The sequence below is a fragment of the Podarcis filfolensis genome, assembly GCF_964270895.1.
Source record: "Podarcis filfolensis genome assembly, chromosome: 5".
NCBI classification, from domain to species: domain Eukaryota; kingdom Metazoa; phylum Chordata; class Lepidosauria; order Squamata; family Lacertidae; genus Podarcis; species Podarcis filfolensis.
In genome coordinates this window covers 51895150-51911718 of record NC_139608.1, presented here as the reverse complement: position 1 = coordinate 51911718, position 16569 = coordinate 51895150, and positions in this window count along the sequence as shown.

Here is a 16569-nt window from a genome sequence, read left to right as displayed (position 1 = left end):
TGAAACTAATGAAGCTTCAAGGCCCCTAATCCCAGATTAGTCCCTGATTAGTCTACATTGCTTAAAAATGTTGGGTCTAGTAGACCCAATATATATAAACAATCCCAAAGTTTGTGAGTCAGTAGCACAGATGTTGTAAAGGTGTGGTGATTTCTTGTGGAACAACCCCACTGAAGAAGATAGCAGTGGTTACCCAGATCATGTTGCAAAGGGGTCCTCCCTCATAACAGTTCAGGGCCCCAAAAATGTAGGTCCACCACTGCCAAGAGGGATCCAGTCACAGTGAAGTATGTTTTGCCTTTCTATCCATCACTTGCTTTCCTGGTAGAAGCAGCTAGGTTTGAGAAGTTGCCCAATGCCCCCAGAATATCCATGTAATGTGCTCCTGGCCAGTATGTGTAGGGATCATTTTCAAAGGGGAGCATTCCAGCATGTGAACCCTCAGCTTTAGTCTGAAGGGGTACACTCCTAACACAGCCCAGATGCTGGGAAAGTGTTTAGAAAAATAGGGTTGAGACCTACAGCAGAAGCACTCAAAACCAATTATCCACTACACTGAATGGTCAGCATTGGTAAAATGCCAGGGGCTGTTGAACAACAGGCCAACGGGTCTATCAACAAGATACCATGCCCTCCCCCCCCCGGCTCCATCCAGGAAAACAGTAGCGACTCTGGTGTCCGTAGGATGGTTCCTCCTGACCACATGCACTGCTAAAGCATTTTATTCCACAGGACATTTGAGGGGCCGGCTAGGCAGCTATGTCAGTCAGTTGCTGTAAATTGTCCAGTGTTACCCCTTGAATTGCTGAACTTATTTAGAGCAATGGAGATACTTTGCACTTGTATGTATCTTTGTATATCTGTATCTGCAAAAGCCTACAAGCTGTATATACTGTATCTATGTCCCAAACTGCTTTACTGAGCCTTATCTTCTGCAATGGTAAACAATTCAGACCTTGAACTGCTTCTGTGTGGTGACTGGCACTGGGAGCAACTTTCATTACATGTGTATCTCAGCCCATATTCCCAACCCATAAAGGTAAAGGTAAAGGGACCCCTGACCATTAGGTCCAGTTGTGACTGACTCTGGGGTTGCGGCACTCATCTCACTTTATTGGCTGAGGGAGCTGGTGTACAGCTTCCGGGTCATGTGGCCAGCATGACAAACCTGCTTCTGGTGAAACAGAGCAGCGCACGGAAACACTGTTTACCTTCCCGCCGGAGCGGTACTTGCACTTTGACGTGTTTTCGAACTGCTAGGTTGGCAAGAGTGGGGACCGAGCAACGGGAGCTCACCCCGTCACGGGGATTCGAACCACCGACCTTCTGATTGGCAAGTCCTAGGCTCTGTGGTTTAACCCACAGCGCCACCCACATCCCTATTCCCAACATAAACTACACAAATTATTAAAGCAGGGCACTGAAAGTATGGAAAGAAGGCAGTCACAATAATAGCTGTACGGTTTGATCAGTGTGAAGTAGGGTGCCACCCTAGTTGAAAAGCATCCAGCTCTCTCGTCCCATTTAGGAATCTAGGCCAAGGCACTGCTGTCACTTCTTTGGGAACTAATGTTAATTGAACTCATTTTATGAGGAATAAAATCTTTCTCTGTCCAGCAGATGTCAGTGAAAGCTCTAGAACAGAAAAATAATAATCTATGATACATGATATGCTACTGTAATTTGTGGAAATATGCAACAGGCCCATGGGCTTCGTAATTCTTGGCATTTAGAAAACAAATACTTCATTAAGTTGAATAAATTGCCTTTCCATGGAGGAAGTGTTCAGTAATTTTCAGATGTTTACATTTGAATGCTTTAAATATCATTGCCATTAAATCATGTTTCGTTTAATTCTAATTATTATAATAACAAAATGTTGAAATGAAAATGTGAACACAGGACTGTTTTTATGCAACATAGAAAAAAAGGCGTGCCATTTGGCATCTCTGTTAAGTGCTAACCATTCAGAAGAGCCCAATCCATCATTAGTCCAAACATGGAAACAAGTCTTAATGATTTTAACAGGGCTTAGTTCCAAATATGGATATTTAGGACTGCGATTTTAAGATGTTATTAATCTCCAGTGGTGGCTGGGGCCCATTGGGACTGCTAGGGTGCAAGGCACGGAGCCCAAATAGCAATTGGATTCATAGAACCAACTATTTCTGTTTTATTCCCACCCTTCTCCCTGCTGAGTTTTACAAGGATAACGCTGAGACTATAGAGGAGGAAGCTGACAGGCAGTGTGGAAAGAAAGAAGGCAGGTAGGTGGGGGACAACTGAGAGCAGCTTGAGGTTGGTGGGTCAGCGCCCACTTGCCCAAATGAAGCAGCCACTACTGCTAATTGTATGAGCTGTAAATCCATAGACTAACCCTTACATGAGATCATGCACAAGAGCAATTGACTGAAGCTTTGCAACAAACATTGGTTTTGAGGTGCATCAGAGAGATGCATATAGCAGTTATCAAAAGCTACCAAAGTGGGTCTTCTCCTCAAATTTCCAGGCACATCTTGTTTCACCGAGTGAGATCCCTTGGGGGCCTGAGCATGCTTCTGCTCACACAATGGAAAAAATAGGAAGAAAAGGAGGTGAGATTTAGAAATACTCAAGAATGCATCTAAATTTCTCCCTGATTTGGTGGGTCGGTGCAACAGTGGGGACAAAGGCAGCCAACAGCCATTTCTTTATCCTTCCCCAAAACATCTGGTGTAGGAGCTCCAACATTAAGGTAAAGGTAAAGGGACCCCTGACCATTAGGTCCAGTCGTGACCGACTCTGGGGTTGTGGCACTCATCTCGCTTTATTGGCTGAGGGAGCCGGCATACAGCTTCCGGGTCGTGTGGCCAGCATGACTAAGCCGCTTCTGGTGAACCAGAGCAGCGCACGGAAACGCCGTTTACCTTCCCGCCAGAGTGGTACCTATTTATCTACTTGCACTTTGACGTGCTTTCGAACTGCTAGGTTGGCAGGAGCAGGGACCGAGCAACGGGAGCTCACCCCGTCGCTGGGATTCGAACCGCCGACCTTCTGATCGGCAAGTCCTAGGCTCTGTGGTTTAACCCACAGCGCCACCCGCATCCCTGGCTCCAACATTAGTTGTGCCCAAATTTGCCCTATGGGTGACAGTTCATGGTTTGTCTGGGAGAGCTAAACCATGAGCCTGGGTTCAGGTGACACACTAATGCAAACCATGAGTTAGCTCAGTGCAGCAGCAAAACAAAATGAAAGAAGCAAAGCAGCCACAATCTCCTTTGCATGTTCATGCTAAACTATGGTTTGGTTTGGTTTGGCCTTACATGTGAATGAAGCTTCTATCTTGCAATTAGAATGCTGTTCTGTAAAGGGTGTTTTTATTATTGTTATTGTTGTTATTGTTATTATTATTAAAAACAACAACTTCTATTTTCCTTTTAAACGTTTCTGTAGAACAGTGATAGCAGATAGCATTTGGAGAAACCTTCTTGGTGGAACATCAGTGAAATGAACTTGTGCAAGGTGCATTTATCTGATTTGAGTGGTTTTTCCCCTGTTTCCTGCAGACACAGCTTGGGTTCTTCAGGGAGGGTCTTTTCTGACTCCCTGAAGATTTTCAGGGAGCATAGGGCATTAAGGGGGAGAGATTTTTTGCACCAGTGGTCTTCGACTTGCACAACCATTGCATACATCCCATGGAAAATAGCAGAAAGTGCAAATGATCAACTTTCATTTACCTAGTTGTTCTTGAAGGTGAGGAAAGTATTAGATTATTAGCATATGGTTTTCACATTTAATAACTTACTATGCTTAGATTTCCACTGGAAATTTAAGGCAGAAAATGAGGTTTCATTTGGAATATTTCACCCAGTTGCCCCCTCCCCATCTCAGGAGAGAAAAAAACCATTTCAATATTTTATTTTGAAGTTGGAAAGTTTTGATCAGCTGAAATACATTCAGAATCTAATTTTTAAGTTACCGCATTTGCTCATGCCAAATGTGATTTCATTTATTTAAGTGCTAAAGATTTCAAGAGAGAAGAGATGCAATCTAGGTGAAGTTTCTTTTAGAAACAGAAGTTATGGATTTCTTGACTTATTTTATTTTTAAAGGGTTCTGATTTCTTTTTGGTTCAATTTCTAGATTGCGAGAAACCTTCCATATGTAGATAAATGCGTGATTTCTTCCTAATAAGCACATCCACACCCTATTGTAAATCTTTTTTGTGGTCGTCTATCAGTTAATCCATTTAATTTTCCAAGTAAAGCAAATTTTATTGAAAAGATGGTTCCATTATTAAATATTTTAGGTACCTGTGATTGTATAGAAAGTTTCTTATTAACATAATTTCTTAAGGGGGAAATGTGATTGCCTCTAACTATCATGAATATCTGAATTTTTCATTCGCATTGTCCCACTCTTCTTTTTGATCTCTGTAATGAATAGCTCTACTGTGAAGTATCCAAGATCAGATATTTCTCTTTCTATTTTCTGTTGGAGGGACAAAACCTGAAATTGCAAGGAGCATCCAAGATAATTGTGCCTCTTGGGGACACTCTCATGTGTTTGTCCTATTTCATGTTCCAGCAATTCCCTCCCTCGTCACCAATATCGGCAGTTTCTACAGCGTCCCTACTATTAAAAAGCTTGCAGCTGGCCCTAAATTCTTGATGGGCTTAAGAGAATTGTATGAAGTCCCATCTCTATGCAATACAGATGTTACTATCTCTGTCTTATGCCCATATCTGTTCCATTTCCTGATAAATGCATAACTGAGGGCCATTTTGGTTGAAATACCCTGCTGAGATGGATTGTGATCTGATTGGCTTCCACAACTGGTTGTACGTGTGGATATTTATTAATACCAAGCTGAAGTTTTCTCAAAGGCTGTTGCAGTTGAAGCAGCTGATAGATCTGCATGCCTTTGGGGAGACAATGAAGCTGCTCACCTATGTGCCATGATTTGTTGTCCTGCATTGGTAAGAAAATGGAGGCTGCTACTTTAACAACAATCATCTGTGTGATGAGGAGAGTGGGAAAAAGAGCTTGGCTTAAAAAAAAAACCCTCAAAGAATGTGATGGACTTAAATTACCAGAGCATCTTGAGAAACAAAGCTTGAGTTAAGAACCTCTATTTATTGTGCCTTAAATATTCTCAGTCTTTGTGAGTGGCCTCTTAATGGGACGGGAACAGCCATCCCAGAGATGCTTCAGTGATGCACCCTTCACAATCATGAAACCTCCATTTTTTGGGGACTACAGCTCCCATCTATCCCAACCAGCATGTGCTGGCTGAGGCTGATGGGAGTTTCAGGTCAAAACACCTGAGGAGACCAGGCTGGTCAAGGTTGGTCCAATGCATAGCTTTGCACCTGGCCTTCTTGACCAAGTCGCGAAGCCCCAGTTCCCATCATGGCAGCGTGATGGAGTAACACCATACAAATACGAGCCTGTTTTCCAGCTCTTCTCTTTTACTCCAGCATGTGACTCTGATTATCTGCAGATCCTTTGAGTGTTTGTGATTTCAATCAGCATTTTGTTCATTCACTGCCTTTTTGTTTATTGATTTATAAGCCCTTTAGAGCTGTATCATTATTGCCAGCATTTTCCTCTCCATGGGGGCAAAACAGTATTTCATTAAGAGTGTGTTAGAAGCTATTTGAAACTGACAGTGTGTTTTGTAGCCGGGTAAGAGAGGTGACATATTTATATGAGAGTGACAGAAATGATCATGAAACATAATTACTGTATCTGAAGAAGTGGAGGGGAGGGAGAGAGAAGTCTACTAGCACCAGAAGGAGCCTCTCTGTTGTGTTGTGACATCACTGCAAATATTGCTGCTCAATTCCATTTGAGTAGACAGCAGTTGGAAACCTTAGAGGGTAGTTCCAGGAGCTATGAAAAGATCATGATTGATCTTGAAATAAATATATTAGTGCTGTGCTGAAATGGCTCCTTCAATTTCTCCTGTGCTTTCTTCCTCTGCTGATTCCTCTGCTTCCCTTTTCCTTTTCCTGCTTCGTTCTCAGGGCATCATAACATTTCTTTAGAAGGTGAGTGCAGGGTTTGTTCATCATTTTGAGGTGGCCACGGGTGACTTGTGGGTTTTTCTCTCCATTTCATCAGCAATAAATATTTAAATATATAATTCTTGCTTACGAGCATTATGAAATTAAATGACTTGAGCTGACCCAATGGATTAGCTTAACCATTTTCTAAATATAATTTTTTCCAGATGTTGACATTATTTTAGTGGACCTGAAATAACTGACAATGATGCAAATAATGGTTGAACACTTGGGAGAAATTCCATAGGTGGATTCATTGCAATAGTTACATCCATTTTATAATATCACTCTGTGCCAGAAAGTATTGGGTTGGATCCAGACAAAGGTTGTTGAACTTTGGATCTATTGAAATCAATGCAACTTAAGTTCAACTAACTGAGCCTGCATCCAATTCAATACTTTTAACCAATGTGTAAGTACGATAGTGGAGAGTAACTGCAGACTCTGATGTAACCTCCCCTTTTGTATCTGCCAAATCACATTACTCTTGGGGTTTGCAGAGATCTAGATTTCTAAGGCTACATCTTCAGCTAATTTCCTGTGCTGTGGTCCCTTATGTGGTTATAAACCGCTCCAAACTTCAGCATTTGAGGATTGCAAAGTGAGAGGCTACCAACTTGATTGATTCTAAATATGTGAATTTTTTTTAGAAAATTCATGAGCATCCATGTACTAAAGGTAAAAAAAGGTAAAGGACCCCTGGACGGTTAAGTCCAGTCAAAGGCGACTATGGGGTTGTAGCGCTCATCTCACTTTCAGGCCGAGGGAGCCAGCATTTGTCTATAGAAAGCTTTCCAGGTCATGTGGCCAGCATGACTAAACCACTTTTGGTACAATGGAACACCATGACAGAAACACTGTTTACCTTCCCACTGCAATACCTATTTATCTACTTGCACTGGTGTGCTTTCAAACTGCTAGGTTGGCAGGAGCTGGGACAGAGCAATGGGAGCTCACCCCATCGCGGGGATTCGAACTGCGCCAACCATTTGATCGGCAAGCCCAAGAGGCACAGTGGTTTAGACCACAGCACCACCCGCATCCCATGTACTACCTCTCATCAAAAACACTTTGCCCTCTCAAGTCCAAACTCCTCTTCTTCTTCTCTCCAGCAAAGGTTCAATAGAGCACTCTCCTCTCTTGTGCACCTGGTATTCAGAGGCATACTGCCTCCCACATACTGGAAGTAATATTGCTACTATGACCAATAGCCACTGATAGCCTTCCATTGGGTGATCCTTATGATTACCCAGTTCATCGTAGCTGCTGTTTGCCATGTGACTATATATAGGCCAAAGCTACACACACTCTAGCTGGCTGGCTTGCAGTACACTTCCTCCAGCCTTGCGTGAAGTGGCACATTAAAAATCAATGCGGAAGGATTTTGTGCATGCAGCTTAGAGTGGCATTTCTTGTCCGCATGTGGCACCAATGGCTGGAAGACCAAATCAAGAACAGCTGCCATACTGGGGGTATTGGTGAGAAGTGACTGTAGCATACTCTCCATCTATCAGTCATACCGTATTGGCCTGAATATAAGCCACACCCGCAAATAAGCTACACCTTTAAAATTCAAGGCTTATTTGTGGGTGCGGGTGCGGCCTGCCTCCGGGCACTACGCCACTCTCTGCACTACCTCCCCAAGCTGGCGCTGGGGGGAGGCTTGGGAGTGGTTGGCAGGCTGCATGCCGTTGCCCCGCGCTTCCAGGCTGCTTCCTGGGGGGGGCGCACATGGTATGGTCACAAATATAGGCTGCACTTTAACTTTTCACAGCCTGAATTTGGGGGGGGAAGTGTGGTTTATATTCGGGCCAATACAGTATATAAGTACTGGGAAACTGTCTGTAGGATTCCCATTAACAATCGTGCAACTTCCCATAATAAGTGCTGGTGTCCCATTGCTCTATGTATTAAGTCTTCACCAGAATACACACACACACACACACACACACACACACACACTTGAGTTCTATAAACATATATTTAATTCAAGGCTTGCTGAAGAAGTCATTACTCACACTCTATGGTCCCCCCAAAAACCATTTGGCTGGAGTAGTAGGAGCCCAATATAATTTGATATACATGTGTCGTACATTATGGAGCCGGTTTTTAATATGATGATGTGCTATAAGCCATCAATAAAATGTACGGTTTCTTTGGAAGATGGAAATCCTGTTTAGATGTATCGCCACCATGATTATATTGGTTTGCAGTGAGCTATAGACAGCTGGATAGAATCAAATTAAAATTAAAAACTCATTGGGAGGAATGGACAGTATTTTCACAGATTGCCCATAAATCTACAATAACTAGGTCTCCCTGCTTGTAACATCAAAAACATTTTTAGTGTCTCATTAGCAGGGAAATTTATTGTTCAACTATTGAACTATGTCAATTTTCAAAAACACTGTGTGACTAATTCCAGAAATCATGGATTTGATTTGTATTCATTTTAGGTTGCCAGAAGAAAACTGAGCCAAGTTCTTCCCTCCCCAATTGCCGTCTCCCCCCCCCCCCCCACGGGCAGTCAATGAAACGACACTAATCATGAAATTAAAGGACCTTGCATGTCTTCAGTTCGGAAAATAAAGTTCATTTTTAAAATACATATGCTAGCACCCTTCTTTTTCAATAAAGGGAAGAACCACTGCAGCCCCGAGGAGTTCATATCCCAGCTGTGATTCTTTAAATTTTTATTTTGGGTTTTTTATATATATATAAAGGACTCAACAGCAGTTTTATAGAAGAAGACGTCATTATGTTATGCTGCAGTGTGTTTTCCATCTGTGCTTGTTGGAGAGTTTGTCATAGGATCAGTTTGAAAAATACAGAAAGTTCAACCATTTTCAGCAAAGCACATATGGGATCAGGGGAAAATATTTCACAAGCATATGTTTTGTATGACAGATTATGTGCTAGTGATACTTAAGGTGTTCAGCTAGTAGTCCTAAGCCAGGCTCATGCATCTGAATTTTGTCCTGTCTCCAGGTAATATTGCTTAAGAGATTTTGTGATTCGAGGACCCGCCACCCGCTCGAGGATAAGAAAGACACATGGACGCAGTATATTAGGTTAATGGGCTAAAAAAGGCCACAACTTTCTTGATTACAGCATGTGAGAGGTATTGGCTTAGGCATTGGATAAAACAGCAGAGTGTGACTCCACCCACTCAGGGAGGGGTGAGTCTAACAAGGGTTAACCACCAGTAGGAGGAGCCTGTTGATGCAAATACAACTGAAAGCTCCCCCTGATGTCACCGGGGATGGTGCCATGGCCCTAGCCACCAGCAAGGGCATCGGACAGGATCCACAACCGCCGGATTCCTTTAATGGAATATCCATAAAGTGGAGGGATAGGCGATGGCCACACCCTACCCTCCAATACACAAACATATTCCAATGCCTAACTGCCAATACCTAAAAAGTTGTGACAATTTGCTACGAGGTAGGCGAAAAACCAGGTGGCTGGTGCCAATTTGCCAGTTGGATGAAAATTTCTACCAGGCCCCTTGGACAACCAAGGCAACCAACCACAGGTCCATAGCAAGGTCAAGAACAAAGCAATGAACTAAAGGGAGGGTGGGTGAGTGATCTAACGAAACCCAGAAGTGCAATGAGAGGGAAGCACTGCTGTGGCCACATTCGAACAGTTAAACCCTGCCCCTGAACCTCCGCCTGATTGGTTGGCTGCCATGGGGCATGGCGCGGCAGCTGGGACAGCTGAGCAGGGGCCGGAACGCCCCCTGTCAACGTGGGAAACGGCTCCCGCTCACAACTCCTCCCCTCTGTAAGGAGGAGAGGCTTTAGCAGCGGGTACCTGCTTTCTTAACAAACATGGTTAAAGAATATGGAGAAACAAATAAGTTCATTTGTTATTAAGGACCTCATTCACACCTTGTATCTGGGGGGCAACGACGGTGGGGGGAGGATGTGGACTGTAGCTCAGTGATAGAGCACCTGTTTTGCATGCCATAGGTTCCAGCATTTCAGTTCACATTTCTCCTAACAAAGACACAATTGTTAGATCCAGCCTTTTTTCACTCTTTGAATGGGGCTCTTAAACAAATCACATCACAAAACATTTTAAAAGGTTTATTGTGTTGATTTGTTGTTTGACCGCTAAGCAATGCAGGTTCAACTAATGCAGTGTTCATAATGTATTAAATAAGTGAATTGTCTGAAAAGATGCAAATGGATAATTTTCATGAGTACCACCAGCAGTCACCACCAGACCAACCCTATCTTCATAAGGAACAAGTCTAGTTAAAATCAGCAACAAACCTCTACATTTTAAATTTTCAGACGAACAGAAGGCGCCATCCAGCCAAATGAAGCATGCTTAAGCCACGTAGATTTCAATAGGAGCACTGAACCCCTCCTTCACATTGTAATCAATGGGTGCTGGTTAACTTCTGGCTGAATCATGATTGAATTAAATGCTGAGGGGCTCTTTAAAACCAAAAAGGGATCTCAAAGCATTTTAATCCCATACCATCTAATTTTTCCCAAAAGAAATGAAATGAAAATTAGTAAGGAAGCAACCACCTGACATTTACAAAAGCTTCTTTAAAGAACACCATGTTGCCTCATTAACAACGGCCTCCAAGCACATCTCTAGATCACACCAGCAAAACTCCTCCACTTTCATCCAGCTGTGCAGAAGCAATATCTCTCTAACACTGACACACATTAATGAGAAAATGCAGATAGGGCCTTACACTCTTTTTTTTTAAAAGGGTAAAAGGCAGGGTCAAATATAAGGCCCATGGGAGGCAGATTGTTCTTTCATAGCTTTTCCAGTTTTGTGATATGTGTGAACTTAGTTGTGTCAAAACAAGATAGTTAATGGTGATTGGGTAATAAATCCATCCTGGTCATAGTTGAAGGCCACTAATACTCAATGCATCTATATGCCTCTGAATACCAGGATTACTAAGGATTGCGAGTGGGAGATTGCTGTTAGGCTTATGTCCTTTTCGTGACCTTCCCATGGGCATGTGGTTAGCTAAGTGAATAGTGGTCTAGAAGGCCTTTGGTCTAATCCAGCAGGTCTCTTCTTGGGTTCTTAATGAGGTTCAACCTGGAGTAGATATGGAGGTGAAAAATCAACATTCCTTTATTCATGTCTGCTCTTCCATATTGTTTGCATTGTTGTCACATTCCCAACTTTGAAGGAAGAGAGAGGGAAATATAGAACAAGAACAAGCTGAGAAGGACGACCCAATGATGACATAGCTGGTGACCAGTTTTCTAGTGTTTCACAATAAACTAACAGTGTGTGAGATGTTTCTTCTTGCTGAGGTGTCCCAATCCTTTGGGGGAAGCATGTTTGTACAAAGAGGGCATGAACGAGCAAACTTCTTCATGGCAATAGGTCTGAAAATTTCATGATTTGCCCACAGAGGGCTCAATTCATACGAAATGTCCACTAACATGACTGTATTCTCAGAAAACTTCATGTGGTGCTGAACTGGCCCCATGGTGTTATGATTTCATTACTAAATCCAGCAGTATAGTTTAAAATCATTTTTGCCTCTGCATTTAAGGGTCTTGCAAGGTTCTTTAGAGGATACTGTGTGTTACTTTCCTTAATTCAAAATGTGATGAGCAATTCCAGCAGCATTTGCAAAGTCCTCCTGTTCCTCGTGCTGGGTGTGGAACCCATGACTTCTGTCCCAATGTCCTTTCCTGATGGCCTAAATGACTTTGCTGCTTCATAGGGGACAAAGAAGGCTGGTGTGTAAACTATCTGTATTGGTGATCTGATTTATGAATTCCACTGAAGTTTTTAGCAGAGTCTTAAGGACTTCTTATGGTAGTGATGGAGTTTTCCCCCAGGAGGAGAGTAGGAAAAGGTTTCTTTTTTTAAAAAAAAAAAATTGTTTAAGGCAAGTCTGGATAGGTAGACTGAATTTCCCAGTAGGCTACTGACTTATGAACTTTTACACAGAAAAAACTCAAGCAATCTGCCATTTGCTATTTTTGATGCTGTACTCCAAAGCTCACTCTGTTTGCTCTTTTTCCAGAACTTATTGACTCTAAACAGATAGATGAAACTCGGCTCCCTCGAATTTTCTGTTTTCTGAATGTTCAGGGCAATGGAATATTTGCCCATTTCCTCCAAACAATGTTCCTTTGGGAGGTAAGAACACTGACTTGCTTGTGAACAAGCATCAAATATTAACCAGAACAATAATACAGTAATGAATGTGATTTTCTGAGAAGCTAGGTGTATGTTGCTTGGCAGGCCACTGGGTGGCATCTGTTCTATCCATTTGTGCAGATTCCCTTCCTTTCTACTTCCAGCAAAATCTCTGTTGCAGAGTTGGTCCTTCCTGGACAATTAAACCAAATAACTGTGTGGAAATGGCAGTTACTAAAGTGTGTGTGTTTTCCGAAGGTGCAGGGAAGAGAAATAAGGATTTATTTATACAAGCTGCTGTAGAGTTGCCATAAATTTCTTTTATATAGCTTACATTATTGCTTACTATCTCTTTGTAAGAATTGTTCGCAGCTTATAGGAAAGGCAGTACAAATTCATTGAGAGGCTAATTACAAAGAAAGGGAAGAACTATATTCGCTTGTGGAATGTAGGAATCCTGTACGGAATTAAAAAAAGGTCAGCCCTGTGTTCTCTCTTTCTAGTTAAAAATGTAAGAAGATGCCCATCTGGTCCAGCTGTCTGTGCTCACAGTGGCCAACCAGATGCTTCTGGAGAGTTTGCAAGCAGAACCTGGGTGAAACTTGAAATCCCCAGTAAATGCTATTCACTGTCTCGCCAGAGTGGTGCATGCTCTAGTTATCTCCTGCTTGGACTAATGCAACGTGCTCTACATGGGGCTACCTTTGAAGGTGACCCGGAAACTGCAATTAATCCAGAATGCGGCAGCTAGACTGGTGACTGGGAGCAGCCCCAGAGACATATAACACCAATCTTGAAAGACCTACATTGGCTCCCAGTATGTTTCTGAGCACAATTCAAAGTGTTGGAGCTGACCTTTAAAGCCCTAAATGGCCCCGGTCCAGTATACTTGAAGGAGTGTCTCCACCCCCACCGTTCAGCCCGGACACTGAGGTCCAGTGTTGAGGGATTTTGGGTGGTTTCTTCATTGCGAGAAGTGAAGCTACAGGGAACTAGGCAGAGGGCCTTCTTGGTAGTGATGCCCGCCCTGTGGAACACCCTCCCATCAGATGTCAAAGATATAAACAGCTATCTGACTTTTAGAAGACATCTGAAGGCATGTTTAGGGAAGCTTTTAATGTTTGATGATTTATTGTGTTTCTAATATTTTGTTGGGAGTCGCCCAGAGTGGCTGGGGAAACCCCGCCAGAAGGGCGGGGTATTAACAATGACTTCTTCTTCTTCTTCTTCTTCTTCTTCTTCTTCTTCTTCTTCTTCTCCTTCTCCTTCCTCTTCTTCTCTGACAGTGGATGCAGAACCTTTATGGCTCTTAGCAACTGATAGCCTCATATTCCATGGATTTGTCTCATCCTCTCTTAAAGCCACCCAGGTTGGTGGTCCTCACTGCATCCTGTGGGAGCAAATTCTATAGTTTAGCTATATGCCACATAAAACATACTTTCTTTTTGTCTGCCATGAACCTTCTAACATTCAGCTTTGTTGGCTGGTGTTATGTGGTTCAATATACCACATGTCCAGAAAGTTTTATGATGCACCTTTTGCCTCCCTTTCTGCAGCAGACAATAATGGTGAATGAGGGTAGGGAAATGTACATTGTGATGCCATTTTAATTAAACCTAATGGACAGAAGAGATGCAATGAAGAGGTCAGTTGAGTTCACATGTGGAGGAAGAATTGGAGGAGTGCTAAGGAGGCAATTGACAAATGTAGCATTAATGTTATGATATTTGACCAACTTGAGCTGAATGTTTTAACAAATGTTATTAACTCTTTGAAAAAGATGGATAGCAGGCTTAGAATGAAAGGAACCATCAGAATAGACTTTCACCAGATATAGCTACCCAAAATAGCTTTGTCCCTGATGCTGGGTAGCCATGGATGTTGCAGAAAAAGAAGAAATCCGATTGTTGCTTCAGCCAGTCCCTCTGACTTTAGCTCTGCAGCATGTTGTCAAATAGAGCACACCAATCATGTATTATATGTTGTTATTTTAAAGGCTGTGGTGTAGAATGAGGACCAAGAGCACCACGTATTACACAGACACCCGAAAAGTGGGGGGAGGGGGAAGAGAGAAAATGGTTTATGCATTGAAAATTTTTAAAGTCTAAGAAGACAAGTAACATGCAAAGCAGGACAAAAAGGAGAAAGGATATAATCAAATCTATGTCCATTTGCTTTTTCCAAATGTATTGCTTTATTATTACTAAAAAGAGATAAGGGCAGTGGCTGCTAAGTAGGTCAGTTCAGACTGCCTGTCGGAATAAAAAAGGCAGAGGGTAGCAGGAGGAGTGCACAAAGGGAGAAGCTGATGTCAGGACCTCACTTTTCATCACTAGAATGCTTTGCCACCTATGAATGGAAAGCATTATGAGTGATCTAGATATTGATTACTAATGATGGATGCTCAATAATGTGCCTCATTCTAGTCCCATCATTCTAGTCCCCAAATAAGTTTGATCAAACACACTCCATCATGCTTCAGCTTGGGGGTGGGGTGCTTTATTAAAACAAGAAGAGAAATCTGGATCTACCTGCCCATCCTGCCCTGGTTAGTGCAATTCTGGCAACGGCGAGCTTTTATATGTTCTGTCCATCCAACCCCCAAACCATTGTCTATCCGTAAAGTATGTCAAACATCAAGGAGGAGAAGCTTAGTAAAGATCAAGGGAGGTTTGGAAATATAGTGCATTGGTTCTAGTGAGGGGGAAGTGTAACTCAGCTGTGCCAGGAACTACTCTGCTTGTGGTCTTACACTTTTGCTGGTCAAACCTTATATTTATGGTTGCCAAAAGTGGGTTGAGTAACAGATGTGACTCTTACCTTCATACAGTAAGCTACATTCCAGGTGGACAAAAGTCCGATGGTTCTACGTGCACCTCTCTCGGTCCTCCACCCAAGAGGTGCCACCACTGTTCAGTGACACTTTCCAGCCAGGCAGAAACACTTGAGGAATGTATAGATCAGGCTGGTGACTGGTGAGGGGTGCAGCCTAGGAGAGGGAGTGTGGTTCGAGGATAGGGCTGAAAAGAGAGGCTTGGAGGTCATATTCAGCACCTCACCTCACCCCACACCACCCCTTCCCATGACTAGGGTTTTATCCCCTTGACCATCCTGCTCAGATCATCAGTTCCAGCATTCAACTTCCTGCCTTCTCCTTCCTCACTGACAGGGACATATTTTAATTTTTGAAGTACAAGTGGCACCCACCCTGTGGAAAGCCCTCCCATCCGATGTCAAGGAGAAGAGTAACTATATAACCTTTAGAAGACATCTCAAGGCAGCCCTGTATAGGGAAGTTTTTATTGTTTAGATGGGGTATCATCACCATTACTGTAAATTCAACGGAGGGAGGGGGGTTAAAGGTAAAGGTAAAGGGACCCCTGACCATTAGTTCCAGTCATGGCCAACTCTGGGGTTGCAGCGCTCATCTCGCTTTCAGGCCGAGGTAGCCAGCGTTTGTCTGCAGACAGCTTCCGGGTCATGTGGCCAGCATGACTAAGCCGCTTCTGGCGAACCAGAGCAGCGCAAGGAAATGCCGTTTACCTTCCCGCCGGAGCGGTACCTATTTATCTACTTGCACTTTGACGTGCTTTCGAACTGCTAGGTTGGCAGGAGCTGGGACTGAGCAAGGTTAATGCTGGAACTTGTGTTTGTATGAGCAACCAACTCACTGGTGAGCCTTAACTATAATGTGATTAACTACTAAATTAGCTGGTGACACTTGACTTCAAAACTAGGGTTTACACACTGGCAGATAAATAGCACATCCACAGACTCCACGTTCATGAAGATTGCTACAAACTTCGTTTACTTGGTTGGAATCCTTTGTTCTGTTCCAGGATATCTTTCGTTGCTGACTATGGCAATTTATGTTCAGACCTCTTGTGAGGGGATGGGGAATCAGTTGGGAAAGCCACTCCTAATAGCTCTCTACATTATCTACACTACTTCAAGGCCACAGCTGCTTGAATTATTTCCACAATCCAAAATAAGACATACACAGGCTTTACACATGCCAAGTGCTTTTTTTCTGGGGGGGGGACACAGGGGTACGCATACCCCTAAACATTTCGTGAAGCTTTGTACTTTTGTTCATTTACTGTATTCATTTTTCCCAATTTGGTGATTTTCTTGAGTCAAAATGAGAGTGGATTTTTAAAGGAAAGAAAGCACTGCATATGCCTACTTGTCCAAATAAGTTTTCTTCACCTTCCCGTGCCAGACCAAGAATAGGAAAAGCTCTTTTGACCATCTCTGGCTCAAATTTAGGTCAATATGCAAGTTACTACAATAGATAATTTCTCAGATGTTTACTTCCAACCAACTCCTCACACGGATTACCTGTAGTCCAGGTAACAACATGCTGTTGTTTACTAAGTAT